General features: G+C 44.3%; 1 protein-coding gene across 6 annotated transcripts in view; it reads right to left on the reverse strand.

Annotated features, from left to right (window-relative positions):
• The window catches only part of apba2b (amyloid beta (A4) precursor protein-binding, family A, member 2b), a 53672-nt gene that overhangs the window by 27226 nt on the left and 4691 nt on the right, over positions 1 to 21755 (reverse strand). For 3 of the 6 annotated variants that reach the window (XM_052042473.1, XM_052042474.1, XM_052042468.1), the window contains exon 1: positions 13602 to 13722. The exons of 1 other annotated variant lie outside the window; for it this stretch is intronic. The gene's annotated coding sequence lies outside the window, so the exon portion shown is untranslated. Of the gene's footprint in view, positions 1 to 324; positions 463 to 13601; positions 13723 to 15479; positions 15551 to 21755 lie in introns of those variants that run through there. 2 more of the 6 variants (XM_052042472.1, XM_052042471.1) reach the window with 2 other exon arrangements.

Raw genomic sequence — 21755 nt, forward strand, 5'->3', positions numbered from 1 at the left:
AAAATAATGACTATACTAGCTAGCTGGTGACTATGGAAACAAACATGGCTTTGATCTGTCTATTGTGCATTCCTGAGCCAAGGCACACCGTCAAGCTCAGCCGAGAATGACAGTACCACCATTTTCAGCCTGTGTTTAATCTCTACAACTGTGGACAAATGGCTTAAGGAGCTCTTAAATGCAAACTAATTGTGGTCGGAGTGAGAGTCTCTAACACTTCTCCAGTGACTGCAGCCTCACTGACAAAGTTCAATGCCTGTGCTCACGACGAGATATACCAGTCTTAACACAAACACACACACACGACACAAATGATTCCCATACCAAGAAAAACGTCACTTTCACCTCTTCCCGAATGGCTGGACTTTTGGGGCTGGTGTCAGGGATCAGTGTCCTGGAGGGATTTGAGGGAGAATGTGGATGATTCAGCACCGAATCTCTGTCAGGAACAAGCTTCCACAGCAGACACCAAAAGCTGCAGTCAGGCCCAAATGGAAGCCCTGATAAATAATTCATGGCCCTCGCTCTCAAACAAATTTCATGATAAGCAGCTGTGAGGATCTCATCGTCGGTCTCTACTTGAGCTTTATTTTAACACTCAATGATTGGGCACTTCACTGACAGGATTGATAGTGTACCAGTAATTCAGTCGAGGTAGACCAAGCACCAACCCCAGGCAGAGACTGGTCAGCTGAGTGCTTTCACCACCTTTAGTTTTATTTCACATTTCTCTCCATCATAGTAAGAATCAGTCTTAATATTTACTGAATAAAATACAACATAGAAAGCATTGACAACATAATACACAGAACGGGTCATATGGAAAAGATAGCAGCTGGTGAGTGGAACCAGGACGGATGGTGGGGTGGGGGTGGGGAGGCGCGAGGCGGAGGCGTGAAGCCGGTGGGGGGGGGGGGGGGGGGGGGAGGTGGAAGAGAGGGACCTAGCGAGTCTGGTGTGAGCAGGATTGGAAACAGAGCTCACGGACCAGGAAGAAACTATGAGCAGGCGAGAGCAAGCAGCTTGAGCCAGGGTGGGCTTTGATTCTGCAAGCTGGGAGCATGGCTCTTGTAATTGGGATGTCTTTTGGCTCATGTTCCTGTGCAGAGTCTGCATAAAGAAAGATAATCCTGGAAATTATAGACTGGTGAGTCTCATGTCAGGGGTAGGGAAACTATTGGAGAGCATCTTTAGGGGCAGGATTTATGAGTATTTGGAAAAGCATGGGCTCATTAAGAACAGTTAGCATGGCTTTGTGTAGGGCAAGTCGTGTCCTACTAAGTTGATTGAGTTTTTTGAGGAGGTGACAAAAGTGATTGATGAAGGTTAAGCAGTGGATGTTGTCTGCATGGATCCGAGTAAGGCATTCAACAAGGTCCCTCACGGTAGGCTTATCCAGAAGATTAAATGCATGTGATACATGGTGGTTTGGCCATGTGGATTCAGAATTGGCTTGCCCATAGAGGGTAGTAGTCGATAGGACTTATTCTGGCTGGAGGTCTGGAACGGTGTTCTGCAGGAATCCGTACTGGGACCTCTGCTGTGGTGATATATATCCTCTGCTTGGATGTAAACATGGATGGGTGGGTTAGTGAATTTGCAGATGACACAAGATTGGTGGCGTTGTGGAGTGTAGAAGACTGCCAAAGGAGAGAGCAGGATATAGATCAGTTGCAGATATGGGCGGAGAAAAAGCAGATGGAGTTTAATCCAGTCAAGTGTGAAGTGTTGCACTTTGGGAGAGCAAATGTAAAGGGAAAGTATACTGCTAATGGCTGGACCCTTAACAGTGTTGATGTACAGAGGGATCTTGGGATCCAAGTCCATAGCTCCCTGAAAATGGATGCACAAGTTAAGAAGGCATATGGCATGCTTGCCATTATTAGTCGAGGCACTGAGTTCAAGAGTCAGGAAGTTATGTTGCAGCTTTATAAAACTCTGGTTAGGCCGCATCTGGAGTATTGCATTCATTTCTGGTCACCTGATTATACAAAGGATATGGAAGTTTTGGAGAGGATGCAAAATAGGTTTGCCGGGATGTTGCCTGAATTAGAGAATATGTGCTATAAAGAGAGGCTGGACAAACTAGAGTTGTTTTCTCTGGAGTGGCAGAAGCTGAGGGGAGAATCAGAAGTTTATAAAATTATGAGAGGCATAGATAGATAGCCGGTATCTCTTTCCCATGATCCAAATGTCAATTACTAGAGGGTATACATTTAAGGCGAGAGGAGGAAAGTTCAAAGGAGATCTGGGGGGGCAAATTTTTTCTTAAACAGAGAGAGTGGTGGGAGCCTGGAATGCACTGCCTAGTGTTGATGGAGACAGATACGGTAGAGGCATTTAAGAGGCTCTTAGATAGATATATAAATATGCAGAGAATGGAGGGATATGGAGCAGGTGCAGGCTGAAGGGATTAGTTTAATTAGGTGTCATTAGTTTAATTAGTTCGGCACAACATCATGGGCCAAAGGGCCTGTACCCATGCTATACTGACCTATGTTCTATGAATAACATATATAAAGGACACATTGGTCCTGGAAATGAGAGGTTTGAGGACGTTAAGGGATGGATTGTTCGAAGGCCAACGTTACCTTTGTTGTGCTATAAAGTCAGGAGATAATCATGATCCCATTATCAGAAACACCTTCCATTTCACGAGTTCTACTCAATTTCCAGTGCAAACACAAAATCATAAATGAAGTAGAAAATCACAGAATTTTAAGCTCTATCCAGATCACAGACTAAAATATAGGGATATTTGGAAGTGCAGATTCTGGGTAGTTTCTCCACTAATCCATAGATATATATTGACAGTCAGAGACTTTTTCCCAGGGCGACAATGGCTAATATGAGGGGACATAATTTTAAGGTGATTGGAGGAAGATATAAGGGGCATGTCAGGGGTAAGTTTTTTTTTTACACAGAGAGTGGTGGGTGCATGGAACGCACTGCCAGCAGAGGTTGTGGTGGCAGATATATTAGGGACGTTTAAGGGACTCTTTAGATAGACACATGAATGATAGAGAAATGGGGGGCTATGTGGGAGGGAAGGGTTAGATAGATCTTAGAGCAGGATAAAATGTTGGTACAACATTGTGGGACGAAGGGCCTGTACTGTGCTATAATGTTCTATGAAACATACAATGTCCTGATGGTAAATTTGGAGAGGGCGTTTCCTTAAATGGGAGAATCTAGAACTGAGGGCACTATTTAAAAATAAGGTTTCACCCATTTTTGAGAGAGAGAGAGCGTGAGAGAGAGCGCGCGCGATGGGACTTTTTTTCCCTCAAAGGGTTATGCTTTGAATGTTTTTAAGACAGAAGTAGATGGATTCTTGATCAGCATAAGGATGCAATCCTGAGGGCCTACTCTTGCTCCTTCTTCATATGTTCATAACCCAACACTAAGACAAATTAAACAGAACTCTGTCTCTGGGGAAGAAGACAGAAAACCTGCCTGAAATTTAGAGAACTAAGGGTGTAGCGAGGATGAAGAACTGAGGGAAATAAATATTAATCAAAAGGTAGTACCAGAGAGGTAGGTGAGCTTAAAAGCTGATAAATCCCAGGAACCAAATGATCTATACCCCAGAATTTTGAAAGAGGTGGCTTTATAGATAGTGGATGCTCTGGTCAACATCTCCCAAAATTCAATAAATTCTGGAACTGTTCCTGCAGATTGGAGGATAGCACATGTGATCCCACCATTTAAGAAAGGAGGGGAAAAAAAAAGAAAGAAAACAAAGGAGAAAAAATGATGGAACCTATAACATTTGATTGAGTTTTTTGAAGAGGTGACGAAAAGAACTGATGAGGGCAGGGCTTTGACAAGGTCCCGCATAGTGATGTGGAGAAACTTCTCACTCAGCATGAAGTAGTTTTTGGAATTCTCTGCTCTGGAGGTTACATCGCTGAATTTGTTTAAAATAGAAATGAGTAGACTTCTGGATACAAAAGGAATATGGGCTCAGTGCAGGACAATGGCAGAAGAATCAGGTAGAAGATCGGCCATGAGCTTGATGAATGGCAGAAGAGGGTCAGAAGTAGATAGCCTACTACTGCTCCTATTTCTTATGTTCTTTGTGTACATGGGAAGTGAACACTGGGAGGCTAACCTCCTCACTCTAGTCTATTTCTAACTGTGGTACTGTTGCTACGGTGCTGTGTGATCCTCCGAGATGTCCTCTCTCAACACTCCACAACCTCTCCTCCCTGTACTTTCACTGTGTTCATGCCACTAATGCCAGCACTACAATCAATCCCTCTTAAAGCTAAGCTCCACAGACTCCCTGCCATCTGCTGGGTGTTAAGCTCAAGACTTTGGATCATTTTCCTTGTTTGATTTCATCTCTTCCAATATGGGTATTGCTTAGTCTTGAACTTTCACCTCAATCACTCAGTAACAATACAAGAGGCCCTTTGGCACCTCAGTTAGACCATGGTTGATCCAGATTTTCATTATTCACTTGCTTCTGTTGCACATTTCTAGATGGTCCACTTATTGTTTAACTTTTAGAAACACATTTGATCTCCAGTGTCCACAAGGTTTCCAGAGAAAAGATTGCAGATTTCCCCTCTACCTAAAGTACCTCTAATTTGAAAACTGTCCCCCTTTCTTCTGGACCGCTCCACAGGAGGTAGTGCCTCTCCATCCTATCAATTTATGCTATGTTCTATCTCCCCTGAGAGCCAGAGTCTCCCTATGCTCTGCCAATATCTCTCATTTAACCAACATCAGTTGAAACCATTCAATTGTCTCATTGTCAATTGTGTTGACATTAAAGAATAGGGCCACCATTCTTATCATCAGTCACAGGCTCAAAACAGCACTGGTCACAGAACAATGACCCAAACAATTAAGGCCTCAATGATTACAAAAACATAGGAATGCTTCCAGAATATTTTTAAAATTCATTTATTCCTGTTAACATAATTCATAATATCATAAAGTGTCAGGCTGCTAAGGTTCCTCCAGATGCTCTTAAACACGGCAACTGAAGGCCAACAGCTTTCACAGACGTGTACACCGCTCATCTGAGAGATCCGTCATTATTTGTACACCAGTCAAATACTAGCAAAACTATCCCAGCTCCCCCCTCCCCCAGCCCCTGGTCTCCCAGCTTCCGCACAACCACACTTCTGTCCTCCACTTCCATCCTCCCACTTTCCACTCTCTTACTCCCCTCCTACATTACTTCAACACACCTACAGGCTCTCCAAGCCCTTTCCCACCACTCTCCTCTCTCTAATCACCTCTGCCCCCACAACTTCTCAGCACTCCCACTATCCTTCTGTCTACACCCTCCTGTCCAGATTCTCCATCCTGCCACCCACCTTCACCCGTCACCACTTAACTCCCAATTTCCTCCCAAGCCCATTCTCTAAAACTCCCGGCCCAATCAACCCCACCATTCTGCACTCTCCAACCTCACCTCCTCTCCCACTCCCCATCTCTGAGCACATTGAGCCAGGCAGAAACAAGGGTGGGGGCAGGAGGCTGTACATTCTTTGTGTTCTTTCCTGAAGTTGCAGATTCTAGGCTGGATCAAGTCCTGCTCCATTTCTGACTGAGGAGCTTGCCCCAGGCAATGGTGAGCAGAGAGTTGGTGGGGCATGTAACCCGAAACAACAGCCTCATTCAATTTGGAGTAAGAACACTGGTGAATTTCTCACCTCTCCTCACATCATCTGTACTATTTATCTGAGGGTTTCCAATAATAGTATTGGGCAGAATCTGCAGAAATTAAATTATGAGTGACTATTTGGGGGTAAATCCACATCTGACATATGGGAGTCTCTTAAAAGCCAACCAGTTAGAGTTCAGGAGCAGCATGTTTCTGTGAGGATGAAAGGTAAGGATGGCAAGGTTGGGAACCTTGGATGACAAGAGATATTATGTTTAGTCAAAATGAAAAAGGAAGCATATTGTAAAGTTGGATGTAAAATTGGTTTGGTCAAAGAAGACAGAGGGTAGTGGTGGACCTGTGCTTTACTGATCTGAGGTCTGTGACCAATAATGTTCTGCAAGGATCAGCGCTGGAAGCTAAACGATTTGGATGTAAATGTAAGTGGTCTGATTAGTAAGTTTGCAGACAACATGAAAAATGGTGCAGTTTTGGATAGTGAGGAAGGTTGTCAAAGGATATGGCAGGATACAAATCAGTTGGAAATTTTGGCAGAGAAATTAGGAGGTCAAATGAAAGAGAAAAGTATACAGGACCCTTATGAGCACTGATATGCAGAAGGGTCTTGGGGTGCACGTCTATAGGTCACTGAAAGGGGCAAAATAAGTGGATAGCTTGGTGAAGAAGGGGTACAGCATGCTTGCCTTCATCAGTCGGGGCAGTGAGTATTTTAAAGTATACAACTTTGGTTAGTCCACATCTGAAGTACTGTGTGCACTTCTGGTCACCACACTATAGGAAGATGTGGAGGCTTTGGAGTGGGTGCAGAAGAGGCTCACCAGCATGTTGCCTGTATTAGCTAAGGAGGGGTTGGACAAACTTGGACTGTTTTCTTTGGAGCATCGGAGGATGAGGGGAGATCTGATAGAAGTTTAAAATTATGAGAGGCATAGATTGGATAGATAGTCAGCGTCTGTTTCTCCAGGGGACAGCTTTAAGGTGAGAGGGGAAAAGTTTAAAGGGGATGTGTGAATCAAGTTTTTTTTAAACAGAGAGCAGTAGGTGCCTGGAACACACTGTCAGGAGAGGTAGTAGAAGCAGATACAGTAGCAATGTTTAACAGGCATTTAGGGCCTATTCTAGTGATGTACAGTTCTTGTGTTCTGTTCTGTGTAATAGTTATCTCACCATGTAGTCTGACCTCCTCGTAATTGGTGATGCCACATACAGACCAGAGATCCGAGTTAGGCTCTGATCATTAGTGATTCTCTGCTGGATATCACAGTGAATAATTAGAAACATTACAACCATGTACTGCATCCAGGACAACTTAGTGTGGATTGCACATATCTACTTGACCTTCTGTTAGTTATGCATAGATTCTGTCGCCAACCAAATGAACAATCCTCAACACAATGACACAGTGACAAGACCTGTTATATCCCCTCATTTACTGGCTGAGATATGAACACATTTTCCTCTTCCTCTCTAGTTACACATAGTTTGATCTGCTTCACAGCTGTCATTGGGACTGGAAAGTCACTGGTGAACATAAAGTTCTGGTACTCTGGTTAAACACCAGCAGTGTACATAACTGAAGCCATCATACTACAAGTCAGTATATTTATAATAATGGCTACTGATCTGGTGGGTACCAGTCTTGTCATTAAATTACACTGAGAAACAGTACCGATAGGTACGAATCTCACTATGTAACAATGAGGTACAAACATTGATGTGTACAGTTCTGTTGCTACCTAACTCTGGGTATAGTACTGGTGGGTACAGATCTCTCTCTATAATAACAGTGAGCTACAGGATGGATGGGGCAGGTCTGTCACTATATAACCCTGGGATACAGGACAGATTGGGATGGATCATTACTGTATAATGCTGAAGTACAGGACAGGTGGGAACAAGTCAGCAACTGTATGACATACTGGAATACAATTCAGGTATGGATGAGTGTATCAGTGTAAAAACAAGGGTACAGCATGAGGACATATTTGTCACTGTATAGTATCAGGATACAATTCAGGTTAGGACAGACATATCCACTGTATGATCATGGAGTATAGTACTGGTAGGCACAGGTAAATCACTGTATAACATTGGTATACAATTCAGGTAGGGATAGATGTGTCACTGTATAGCCCTCCCGAGGATATGAACCTGACTTATGGTCACCCATACATAGGATCGAGCTCCAACAAATATTATTAAATTCAAAGGAGAAATGAAGAACAAAATATGTAACTTCCCGCAGTAATCAGATACCATTGCCCCTTAAGACCACAAGCAGCCAGTTCCACTGTGGGAGGCCACTTAAAAGAGTTGCTTTGCAAACTGACAAGCAATCACTTCTATTGATACTTGTGTAACAATACTATACTAAACAATGTAGTGTGACTGATACTTCAAGCCCATCAAAACCAGTTATTGAACATAGGACATCCTGATTCTGCACCATCGTAACTAGGTTGGGGAAGGCAATAAATGTTCATGTTACTTAGCCCTCATCAACACTGTTCATTACAACAGTATTGAGGTGTGGTTACCACATCAAGTGTTTTAGTGCACTTTCCAACTTATGGACAAAATCAACTATGGACACTGTAAAAATGGAACCTGTTCATAAAACGGGGACAGCCTGTGTCACCCTGAAGCACAAAACACACAGGAATGTCTATCAACTGCTGGAGACCTCTCAAGTTGAATTTCTTAATCTTCTACCAAAACCAAAAAGATCAATTCTCTTTCCCCAACAAGGGGCAGTGCAATATCTGGGGCCCAGTTGTTTCTCTCTCGAACCTGCTGTTCACTTAAGAATTATAAAAAAAAAGTTATAGAGAGCACAGATGCTGCCCCACATTCAAACAGTAACACTTTCTCTGACTCACTCTGGGAACATTGAGCTCTGCAAAGTTTTCGATTCTGTTTGCAAATTATTCACTGTAAAGAAAGCATTCTGAATTTTGCTCCTCACATCTCACTGTGTATTTGTTGATAACAGATGGTTGGTTTGTCGCTTCCTCAGAGGTGTACAGATAACAAACTGTGAGAAGCACGTGGCAGGGGTAGTGTTGGAACAGAGACACAGCACTACCTGGTGTGGCACTCACAACAGAAGATGCCAGATTCGATTCCAGTCTCTGCTGCAGGGAGGGGAACCAAATTCACTCAGGTCGTGGTCCCAATTACCATGCTGGAAATTCTCCTCTTCATCCTGACTCATCTTTATCCATCCAAAGCTGAAACATTGTTACTGGAGGTCCTACAGTCAAAAGAAACCAACTCAAGGCACAGAAGTGGACCTACTCATCTCTGCAGCTGGGTAGCCAGCCATCAGTAGTCACCAGCACAGTAACTAATGCAACAAACTATGGCTTGAAAAAAAGACTACAGATGCTGGAATCTAGAACAAAGAACAGAACGCTGCAAGAACTCAGTGGATCAAGCAACATCTGTGGAGGCAAAAGGTGCAAGTCAATGTCTTGGGTTGAGACACTTCATCAGGATTGAGGGGGAAGATGCAATATTGTCAGCATATAGTAGTACGGGAGGGTTCGAGGCTGGTAGGTGATAGGTGAGCCAGATGGTGGGGGGAGATGACAGGCAGATTTTAGGCATCCCACACCCCCAGTATTCTTCTCCCTTTGTTCACCTCTCCCATCGCCCCTCCTCCCCCACCTGCCCATCATCCCCTCCTCCCCCACCTGCCCATCATCCCCTCCTCCCCCACCTGGTCCCACCTGCCCATCATCCCCTCCTCCCCCACCTGCCCATCATCCCCTCCTCCCCCACCTGGTCCCACCTGCCCATCATCCCCTCCTCCCCCACCTGGTCCCACCTGCCCATCATCCCCTCCTCCCCCACCTGGTCCCACCTGCCCATCATCCCCTCCTCCCCCACCTGGTCCCACCTGCCCATCATCCCCTCCTCCCCCACCTGGTCCCACCTGCCCATCATCCCCTCCTCCCCCACCTGGTCCCACCTGCCCATCATTCCCTCCTCCCCCACCTGGCTTCACCTATCACCTACCAGCCTCTATCCCATCTCTCCCTCATACTGCTATACACTAGCAATCTCTCCTCTTCCCTCTCAGTCCCAATACAGGGTCTTCACCCAAAATGTCAACTTGCACCTTTTGCCTCCACAGATGCTGCCTGACCCACTGAATTCTTCCACTGTTTTGTTTTTGTTCCAATAATGGCATTAAAGCACAGTCCAATACTGTAACTAATGATCAAAGTGGCTAGCAGTTAAAACCACATTTTAAAAGAACTAAATTTCCCTGCAGAGAAAGTAACTAGTAGCATAACCAAGTGATCTAGCAGAGAAATCAGTATAATAGGTCTGAAACACTTGTCATCAGCTCCCCATCACCTACTGCTACTTGGTTAAGTGCAGACAAGGACAGACAAGGTCCTCGCCTCGGATCCCATCCAGAACCACAACTATTTCCTCAAGAAACCTTCAGCACTCATTGAAAGCTTGTCTGTGAACACAACAGCTGCCTGAATGACTATAAATGATGCACCTAACTGGCAATAGGTCATGATTACTGATACAGATAATCAGATGTGCTACCAACATTGGGAAGCCATTGCTCCACATTCAACGATGTAGCCCTGTTTCACAGTCTGAGCTTGGCTAGAGTATAAAAAGAACTGCATACAACATTCCTGAGTCCATCAGATAGGTTAAGAGTACAACTTCCAAATTTCAGATTAAGCCTTCTCAGTTTAAGGAACAATGACTTGGATTATTTGCAATTCTTACGTGCAATACATTGGAACCCCAACCCCATTGTTTAATACAATGTGAACAAACTACATACAGCAGGAGTAATCACAGGAACATTTCTGGAAGAGAGATTTCTGCATCAGTTATGTTGGTAGTGGCCCGGACAAAATGGGCTTCCAGTTAGAGGCAGTTCCCCTTCAGCGTCCTTGGCTCTGCCTGTTATTCTGTCAGACTGTGAGGTATTTTAATTAGAAATAATCAGCAGGAAGTTATTGCAGAAACTCAGCCTTATTAAAACCTTGCACTGCCTTTGTAACTCTGCTTCAATTTATCATTCCAACTTGTTGTTTGGGCCCTCGCAAGAGCTCAAAGATTCACCATCTGGAATCATGGCAAAAACTGTTGAGTCCACCTGCGCAAGACAATCACCACACAAGTTGCAATTAGATGAACCCATCTGCAACTTGGCTCAGATTGAAAGCCACTCGCAATGTGTGAGAGAAATGCAGATCCCTCAATTTGTCCTGGATGTTTCAGGTTCTTAATGAAGGTTCTACAGCATTCCAGATTGGTGTCCACCAAGACCCAACCCCAGGAGATTACACCCTATGGGCGTGGGGAGGAGAGAGCAAGTCACTGCTGGCTCCTCCCATCATCTCTCCTACATCCCAGCAAGTATTATTCAAAGTGTTGGCAGAATGGTGTCCAGGACAGGAGAGCACTACAAGATGGGTAACATTCCATAAAAATATCTTCCAGCTGCAAACAAACAAGACAATGAACTAACTTCTAACTGACCACTCCCTCATCCTTGTCTACCCCAAATAAATCCTGCTGAACCTTGGCACAAGGAGCCGATTAGAAACCCAATGGAAAAATATGAGATTAAAGCTTAGGCAGAGGAAAAATTCAGCGGATGTAATGATGCAGGACCTGCTCGTGGCAAATAGCACATATTTCAAATACAGAAACAACTTGCCTCAGCTTGAAAATTTCCAGACGACAAAGTTCAAGGGCTTCAGCTCAGACAGCAACTAAACCATCAACCTCAGAAAATTCCAGCTCCTCCTAGGCTCCATGCAGAGAAAGAAAAATGGCATGTCCATAGGCATGTCATCCCAGAGATACCAAGACAAAATGCTCACCAAGTACACTGGACACAGGTAGGGGGGCAAAGCACTTCTGATTTTCTATTAATCCTTCCTCCTTCCAGGAACCTTCAATTACCGTGGGGCCAAAAATGCCCGAATGTTTCTTTTAAAATAAAGTTAATCATCAACACTCTTGCTTCTGATATGTTATAGTAAATATTCAGGCACCTTGAACAAATGAAAGTGGGAGGGACAGAGAGGTCTATGACAGAGGAAGATGAAGGACAAGATGCTGAGAGGATGACAAGTTTCTGTGTGCCTAGCATGGCTACATTCACTCTCTGGAGACATAGCCGAATCAGATTCTATGGGAAATATTGGCAAGGCTCCGGAAACCCCAGAAAAAAAAACAGAAATGCTGTACAAACTCAGCCAGTCAAGATGTGTTTGTAGAAAGAGGAAGCAGTCAGTGAGTCTTCCTCAAAATCCCAGTATATGCTGGAAATTAAATCAGGCACAGCTTAGAGAAACTTCCCAATGCCATGAGATCCAAGAGAACACTACCCACAAGAGCATCTGTTTGTAGGGTAACTTGTAATGAAGAGTTCCAGGTCCCAGGTGACAGTTCCAAGGGGCAGGTCTGCAGACCCTGGTCCTGGGTGAGGAGAGAAGGCAGTGGTCAAGACCACCAGCCCCAGTCCGGAGCAGCAGATCCACAGAGCCCGGTCCCTGGAGGCTGGCTTGATGCTGATATGGTTCAGGTATTTGATCCCACAGAGACTTCAGTTAGTTCCAATCACCGGACCCATCACTCAGTTTCTTAAATGGAGTTTATTCATCCATGTTAGAAGAATACACACAAGCACAAACTGAAGCCTTACAGCATCATCACTGGTAGGTGAGTAAATCTCACTGCTGCTCACAATAGCAGCACTACATCGTTGCAAGAAAGCTGAGCATCAATCCACGGATCTCCAGCAACCACGACCCGCTACCTGCTGGGTCTGATCACTGCCCTGCCTCAGTAACCTGTACTCCTGAGCAGTACTAGATGTGTGCTGCAGAGTCAGGGACACTGTCTTTCAGATGAGATGTTAGATTAAGGCTTTGTTTGCTCCCTCGGGTAAATGATCCCATAAAACCGTTTTGAAGAACTGCGCACATGTCCCTGTGTCTTAACCAACATTTAACTGGTCATTACATAATGCTGCTCATCGGGGTTTACACATTTCCTAAATTACAGCAATGTTACAGTTCAATGACACTTTTTGGCTGTCAGTACTTCGGGTGGTCCTGGTGTTGTGAAAGGTGCTTTAGAAACACACCCTTCCTGGGGTTAAATAGGCCAGTTTGCGTCTCATGCAGCCGCATCCCCCAGACCTGAACTCCTCACAATAAAACACAAACTCTCCGGGGATAGTCAACGTTCCCACCACGGGGGTTGCGCCTCTGTGATTGGAGGGAGATCACTTCTGTGAACCCACCCATCCTTGGCCGGATCCTCTCCCCCATGAGCAACTCTTCATCCAATGAAGCACCTTTTGAAATGCAGTCACTGTTGCAATGTAGAACCACAATATTCGTCTGTATACACGACATGCGAGATCACAATATTCTCCCTCACAAAAATTTCCTGCTCGTAATTTTTTAGCAACGTCTTATCAGTAAACATGACCCCCTTCATTGTCCCGATATAAGTGCCTGTGAGTGTCTTTGTGGTAGATCCTGACGGTGCAGTTTGCATCAAATTCATTGCACCGAGCCCTCTATCAATTCCAAGTCTGCATCGGTCTCATTGCAACAGATTGATTGCACCGAGCCGGACGCGGCACCGGATTCAGTGGTTGCACCGAGCAAGACTCGGCACCGGATTCAGTGGTTGCACCGAGCAGGACTCGGCACCGGATTCAGTGGTTGCACCGAGCAGGACTCGGCACCGGATTCAGTAGTTGCATCGAGCCAGACTCGGCACCGAGCGCATCTCTTATTATTGCATCGGGAGCCGACCGTTCGTTACCCGGGGGAGGGGGGTGAGGGCAGAGCTGCTGCTCGGACTCAGGGCGCCACCAATTCAGCAGCTTTCAGTGGGCTTCGCTGCAGGTATTACCCCCGGAGCTCCTGCCCCGGGCTGCTCCCCTTACCTGTCCGGCCGACTCAGGGCCGCCTCTCAGCCTGTTTTCCTTTGTGTTCCCTCCCGACTCGCCAGTGCATGGAGCCCCCTACCCTGGATAGGGTATACACATCGCCACCCGGCAATCTGAATAGAGCACTAACATTGCACATTCAGATTCTGGGGTAGCCTTTACATGGCGCGGTGTCACTGTTAAAACCCAGGGTCCTGAATAGAAACAATACGTCTCGAGCCCAGGTTGGTGCATAGTTTATCATCAGATTGGGCTCTGCATTTTAACGTCGAGCGAGCAGCTCTCTTGAAGGTTCCTACCAACCATAAGCATAGACCCTCTGCCACAGCTACACTCGTTTTAAAATGCATCTGCGGAAATGGGGTATGTGGACATTTATTGCATCAACGACAATGCACAGGACATCTGCTGGGGTCGGTGCTCTAAAGGGTCATGTACCACGAGAGGCAAGTCAAAAATCACATTACAAACCTGGAAGGATCCTGGGTGGGTCAGGGTATCTGTCCAGCTTTTATTCTCTCCTACTGGTCCACATTTCAACACAGCTGATTGTAATAATTCTGTTGTTACAAGTGACATTTCCTCAAGATCTGCCTTTCATTTCATGACCGGGTCGTCACATCGCGGTTCCAAATCCTTTATCTTTAACTCTGTCCTCCACCTTATCACAGACTTTCCCCCTCCCACTTTACCTGACTTAAATCCTCTGTTACATCGGTAACTTTTCTCAGTTCTGACGCGAGGTCGCCAACCTAAAACATTAACTTTATTTCTCTCCACAAGTGCTGCCAGATCTCCTGAACATTTTTATTGTTTTTAATTACTTCAGATTTCCAGCATCTGTAATATATTGACATTTTCCCATCTTATGCATCAATAGAAGTGTTTCCAGCACAGAGGCCTTTTCAGTCCTTTGACATTTTGTAAGAGCAATCTCGTTAGTGTCAACCATTGCCAATTTCCCCCAAGCCCTGCAATTCTTTATCTTTAAATGAGTTATCCAATTCCTTTGTAACAGCCATTTATTGAATCTGCTTCCACAGTCCTTTCAGGTAAATTTGAAATTATAACTACTATGTGAAGAAGATTTTTGTAATGTAATTATCCAAATTCTGTGAATTCCAGTGCTGAACTTCTGCCCATCCACTCCATCCAGACCCATCATGATCCTCAACACTTCCATTTAATCCACTTTCTGACCTGCAGCCCCAGGAACAGATACCAAGTCTCTCCATCCTTTCATCATAAGTTCAATATTATACTTTACTTAGTTAAATAGCAATATCAATAGTAATTTAGGAAATAACATTGATTGGAACTGTGGAAATTTTTTATACAGTCAAGGCTGAGGAACTGGATAATGATAAATGGACTTTAGCAAGGACTGTATGGTGAGCCGGTCCAGAAGGTGAGATCACATGGGATCCAGGGTGAGCTAGCCAAGTGGACACAAAATTAGCTTGGTGGAAGGAGGCAGAGGGTGATAGTAGAGAGTTGGTTTTCAGATTGGAGGCCTGTGACCAGTGGTGCGCTGCAGGGGCATGCACTGAATCTACTGTTGTTTGTCATACATCTTAATGATTTGGATGAGAATATAGGTGGCATGATTAGCAGTTGACACCAAAATTGGTGGCGTGGTGGACAGTGAAGAAGGTTGTCTAAGATTACAACTGTGAAAATGAGCAAGGGAATAGCCGATGGAATTTAACTCAGAAGTGACGCATTTTGGGAAGTTAAACCAGGGCAGGACATACACAGCGAATGGCAGGGCCCTGGGGAGTGTTGTTGAACAGAGAGACTTGGAGGTACAAGTACATAGTTCCCAAAAGTGCAACACAAGTAGACGGTGATGAAAAAGGTATGTAGCATGCTTGCCTTCATCAGCCAATGTACATGTTGTTGGTTAGGTCGCCCTTGGAGTATTGTATGCAGTTCTGGTTGCCGCTCTACAAGAAAGAGGTGATCAAGTTAGACATGGTGCAATAAAGCTTCACAAGGATGTTGTCTGGATCGGAGGGCTTGAGCTATAAGGAAAGATTGGATAGGCTGGGTCTGTTTTCCCTGGACCAAAGGAAGCTGAGGGGTGACATGATAGAGGTATATAAAATTAAAAGAGGCATAGATAGGGTACATAGTCAGAATCTTTTCCCATGGTAGGAGTGTCTAAAATTAGAGACCATAGGTTTAAGGTGAAAGGAAGGAGGTTGAAAGGGGTAAATTTTTCACAAAAAGCATAGTTGGTATCTGGAATGAGTTGGTGAAGGCAGGAATAGTTAAAAACATTTAAGAGGCATCTCGACTGGTACTTGAATGAGCAGAGCATAGAGGGACGTGGAATTAATGCAGGCAAGTGGGATTGGTATAGGCAGGCATGACATTCTGCATAGACGCAGTGGATCGAAGGCTGTACAACTCGATGACTCTATAAATGAAGTATGGCCGGAAAAGTGTCACAGGAAATATGTGCAAACTTACAGGATAAGTGTACTACAGACAGATGCACCATAGAAAGTATCCTATCTGGATGCATCATGGCTTGGTATGGCTACTGCTCTGCCCAGGACTACAAGAAACTGCAGAGAGTTGTGGACACAGCCCAGCGCATCACGGAAACCAGCCTCCCCTCCTTGGACTCTGTCTTTACCTCTCGCTACATTGGTGAAGCAGCCAGCATAACCAAAGACCCCACCCATCTGGGTCATTCTCTCTTCTCTCCTCTTCCATCAGGCAGAAGATACAGGAGCCAGAGGGGACATACCACCAGGCTCAAGGACAGCTTCTATCCCACTGTGATTAGACTATTGAATGGGGAGATGGACTCTGACCTCACGATCTACCTTGTTGTAACCTTGCACCTTACTGCACTGCACTTTCTCTGTAGCTGTGACACTTTACTCTGTACTGTTATTGTTTTCACCTGTACTTTGGTACAAGTGACAATAATAAACCAATACCAATTTCAGATATATTTGCAAATATGTGATTATTCTTTTTGCAAATGTTAGTAGGATATTCAAATTTAGGAGAACTTCTCAGCCAAGTAATCAAGAGTAACTGAACAACAGAATAGAGGAGGGGCAGGGTGGAGCTGGTGGTAACTGGACAGTCATTAGCACTGATTGACTCTCTTTCTTCTCCTACACATGTGCAATGGCCATAAAACACACATTTCTATAGGCAGGAAAACTATGTATAATTTTATGACTTAAGAAAGATTAGAGAGGAATACCAAGAAATTATATTAGAAGGATAAATGTTGGCACAACATTGTGGTCCCAAAGGGCCTGTGCTGTAATGTTCTATGTTAACGTCTGTTGTTAGGAAATTATTAGAAAATAAGAAATCAAAGTAGGATTAAGCCACTTGACCCCTTGTGTCTATTCCACCATTATTAAGATCATGACTGAACCACCTCAGCAGCACTTTTCTGCATAAATCTCACAAACCTTGATTCCCTTAACATATAAAAATCTATTGATTTCTGTCTTGAATATACTCAGTAAATAAGCTTCCAAAGTCCTCTCGATTGGAGGCTTCTAAAGATTCATTTCACTCTCATAGAATCAGTCATACAGCACAGAAACAGGCCCTTCAGCCCAACTGGTCCATACTGACCCAGATTCCCATCTAAGCTAATCCCTCTGTTTGAGGAATTTTTTTCTTCTCGCTGTCCTGAATGCTAGCCCCTTATACTGAGTCTGTGACTGGTGGTGCTACACATGCCAACCAGGGAAACAACCACATCTCTGTGAATTTTGCATGTTTCAATTAGATTACTTCTCATTCTTCTAAACTCGAGAGAACGTAGGCCTAGCCTATTTAATTCCTCCTCATATGTCAAACTTGCCATCCAGGGAGTCAATCCGGTGAACCTTTGATGCAAGTATATCCTTCCTTGTGTATAGAAAGCAAACCTGAACATAATAATTCAATGTACAGCCACACCAGAGATCTATCTATTTGAGTAAGATATCCCTGCTCTTGTACTCAAATCCTCTTTCAATAAAGGCCAACACACCATTTCCTTCATAACTAGGTGCAAAGCCTGCATAGTAACTTTCAACAATTTATGTACAAGGACACTCAGGTCCCTCTTTATACCAACAACTATCGATCTCTCACTATTTAAGAATATTCCCTTTCCATTCTTTTCCATCAAAGTGGATGACCTCACATTTTCCAAATTACATTCCATCTGCATGTCCTTGAACTTAGCCTATCTGTACTTTGCAAATTCTGCATTTTCCTCACAACCCATCCTGACACCAAGCTTTGTACAGTCATAGAGTCATACAGCACGGAAACAAGCCCTTCAGCCCAACTGGTCCATGCTGACCAAGATGCCCATCCAAGCTAGTTCCATTTGCCAGTGTTTGGCCCATAACCCTCTAAACCTTTCCTATCCATTACTTGTTCAACTGTCTTTTAAAGGTTGTTATTGTATCTGCCTCAACCACTTCCTCTGGCAGCTCATTCTACATACATACCACCCTTCGTGCAAAAAAATTGCCCCTCAAGTTCCTATTAAATCTCTCCCTTCTCACCTTAAACCTATGCCATCTAGTTCTTGATTCCCCAACCCTGGGAGAAAGACTGAGTGCATTCACCCTCTCTATGCCCCTCATGATCTTATACACCTCTATAAGATCACCTCACAGTCTCCTGCACTCCAAGGAATAAAGTCCTAGCCAATCCAACTTCTCCCTACAACACAGTCCCTCAAGTCTTGGCAACATCCTTGTAAATCTTTTCTGCACTCTTTCCAGTTTAATAACATCTTTCCTATATCAGGGTGACCAAAACTGAACACAATACTCCCAAGTACGGCCTCACCAGCATCTTATACAACTGCAAAATGACCTCTCAACCTTTATACTCAGTGCCCTGACTGATGATGGCCAGCGTGCCAAAAGCCCTCTTCACCACCCCGTCTACTTGTGACTCCACTTTCAGGGAACCATGCACTTGAACTCCAGGGTCCCTCTGTTCTACAACACTCCCCAGGGTCCTGCCGTTCACTGTGAAAGTCCTACCTTGATTTGACTTTCCAAAATGCAACACCTCGCACTTATCTGAATTAAACTCCATTTGCCATTCCTCAGCCCACTTACTCAGTTGATCAAGATCTCCTTGTAACTTTGATAATTATCATTTTTTGTATATAAACTAATATGGATATATTACACACGATCCCATCATCCAGATTGTGAACACCTGGGACCCCAGCACCGAACCCTATGGCACCCCCACTGATCCTAGACTCCCAACTCGAAACTGACCTGTTTATATCTACTCTGTTTTCTGACATTACCCAAGCCCCAATTCATGCCATTATATTAAAAATACATGCTGACTCTGCCAAATCCCATTATTGTTTACCAAATGCCTTGTTATCATTTCCTTAAAAAAGATTCCAGCATTTTCCCTACTGATGTCAGGCAAACAGGTCTATAGTTCCTGTTCCTCTCTCCCTTCATCATAAATAGTAGGATTATATTTGCTACATTCTAATATGTGCCAACCATTCTAGAATCAAGGGAATTTTGGAAAACAAGAACTAGTGTATTCAAAACCTTAGGAAACACATCAGTTTCTGGAGTTCTGGGGTTTCTAGGGTTGGGGTTAACCCATGACTGTGTGGGCAAATACAGCGCCAACTTGATCTTTAAGTTCGCCAATAACACCACCGTTATAGACTGGATCAACAGGGATGAGACGGAGTATAGGAAAGAGATTGTGAACCTTATGACATGGTGTTAGAACAACAACCTAGCCCTTAACATCAGCAAGAGGAAAGAGCTGGTTATTGACCTAAGGTACTTGGGGGGAGGGGGGTTGGTTAGGGAAGAACACAACCTTGTCCTCAACAATGGAGTTGCTGTAGAGATGGTCGACAACTTCAAGTCCTAGGCATCCATTTCACCAGCAACCTCTCCTGGTCCCTCTGTACAGATGTGGTGATCAAGAAAGCACATCAGTATATGTACTTTCTGAGGTGTCTAAGAAGATTCAGTGTGACCATGAGGGTTCTCTCAAACTTTTACAGATGCACTACAGAAAGTACCCTGACGGGTTGCATCTCAGCCTGGGATCACAACTGCTCTGCTCTGGACCGAAGGAGACTGCAGAGAGTGGTAAACACTGCCCAGTCATCAAGGATTGTCACTTCCTTCCAGTTCAGGCCATCTTCCACAGGAAGGCTAACTGTATCGTTAAGGATGCCTGCCACCCTGGCTGTTCCCTTACCTCTGTTCCATCTTCTCAGAGAAGGTACAGGAAGCTCGAAAAACCCGGAAGACCAGACTCAAGAACAGCTTCTTCCCCACTGCTATCACACTTACCAGTCACCCCTTTCAGATCCCTTTCCTGGTGGTCCTGCCACATTCTCGAACCCTTAATTCTACCTTTATCGTTATATCACATTTCTTTTTGCACTGCCTCACTTTGCACTACTATGCTCTACAACATCCCATTGTTTTTGCATTTGTTGGTGTATTTATTGTTGTATTTATTACCATGTACACTATTAACACTGTGAGCTTCATGTGAGCAAGGAATTTCATTGCACCCTGGTGTATTTGACAATAAACTTATCTGAATCTGGGGATTTATCAACTTTCAGCACCATTAATTTCCCCAATGTTGGTTTTTATTTTAATAATGCTAATTTCTTTGAACTCCTCATTTACCCTAGTCCTATAGTCCCCTGGGAGGTTTTTAATGTCATTTTTTGTGAAAACAGATGCGAAATATTTGTTTAATTTATGTGCCTTTTCCTTATTCCCCAGTATAACCTCATATCTCAGTCTGTAATAACCCATATTACATCTTGCCAATCTTTGATCAGGAAAAAGGAAGTGCATGTTATGTATAAACAGTTAGTATCAAATGGGTCCTTTGAAGTTTATAGGGGATATAGGAGAGAACTTAAGAAAGTTATGAGGGCAAAAAGCAGACGTGAAACAGCCTTGGCAAACAAGATTAAGAAGAATCCTAAAACCTTTTAGAGACATATTAGAAGCACATTAGAAGGCAGCATACTTAAGGTGTAAGCAGCAAGGATCAGACAGGGCTCATGAGGAATATAGAGTAGCAAGGAAGGAACTTAAGAAAGGGCTGAGGAGAGCGAGAAGGGGACATGAAAAGGCTTTGGCGAGTAGGGTTAAGGAGAATCCCAAGGCTTTTTTCTCGTACGTGAAGAGCAGAAGGATGGCTAGAGTAAAGGTAGGTCCGATTAAAGACAAAGGTGGGAGGATGTGCCTGGAAGCTGTGGAAGTGGGTGAGGTTCTCAATGAATACTTCAGTATTCACCAAGGAGAGGGGTCTTGATAATACTGAGGACAGTGTTGGTAAGGGTAATGTTCTAGAGTATGTAGATATCAAGAGAGAGGATGTTTTGGAGTTGTTAGAAAATATTAGGACAGGTAAGTCTCCGGGGCCTGATGAAATATTCCCCAGGCTGCTTCGTGAGGCGAGAGAGGAGATTGCTGAACTGTTGGTTAGGATCTTTGAGTTCTCGTTGTCCACGGGGATGGTACCGGAGGATTGGAGGGTGGCGAATGTTGTCCCCTTATTCAAAAAAGGTAGTAGGGATAGTCCAGGGAATTACAGACCAGTGAGCCTTACGTCTGTGGTGGGTAAGCTGTTAGAAAGGATTCTAAGAGATAGGATCTATGAACATTTAGAGAATCATGGACTGATTAGGGACAGCCAGGAGTCTGGGCAGTGTAGAGGAGCAGAGGGATTTGAGGGTTCATATCCACAGATCACTGAAAGTCACCTCACAGGTAGATACGGTAGATAAGAAAGCTTATGGGATGTTAGCTTTCATAAGTCGTGGGATCAAGTTTAAGAGCCGCGAAGTAATGGTGCAGCTTTACAAAACTCTGGTTAGGCCACACTTAGAGTACTGGGTCCAGTTCTGGTTGCCTCATTATAGGAAGGATGTGGAGGCGTTGGAAACGGTGCAGAGGAGATTTACCAGGATGCTGCCTGGATTAGAGAGTATGGATTATGAGGAGACTAAAGGAGCTAGGGCTTTACTCACTGGAGAGAAGAAGGATGAGGGAAGACATGATAGAGGTATACAAGATATTAAGAGGAATAGATAGAGTGGACAGCCAGCACCTCTTTCCCAGGGCACCAATGCTC

Source organism: Pristis pectinata, chromosome 32 (genome assembly GCF_009764475.1).
Source record: "Pristis pectinata isolate sPriPec2 chromosome 32, sPriPec2.1.pri, whole genome shotgun sequence".
Classification (NCBI taxonomy): domain Eukaryota; kingdom Metazoa; phylum Chordata; class Chondrichthyes; order Rhinopristiformes; family Pristidae; genus Pristis; species Pristis pectinata.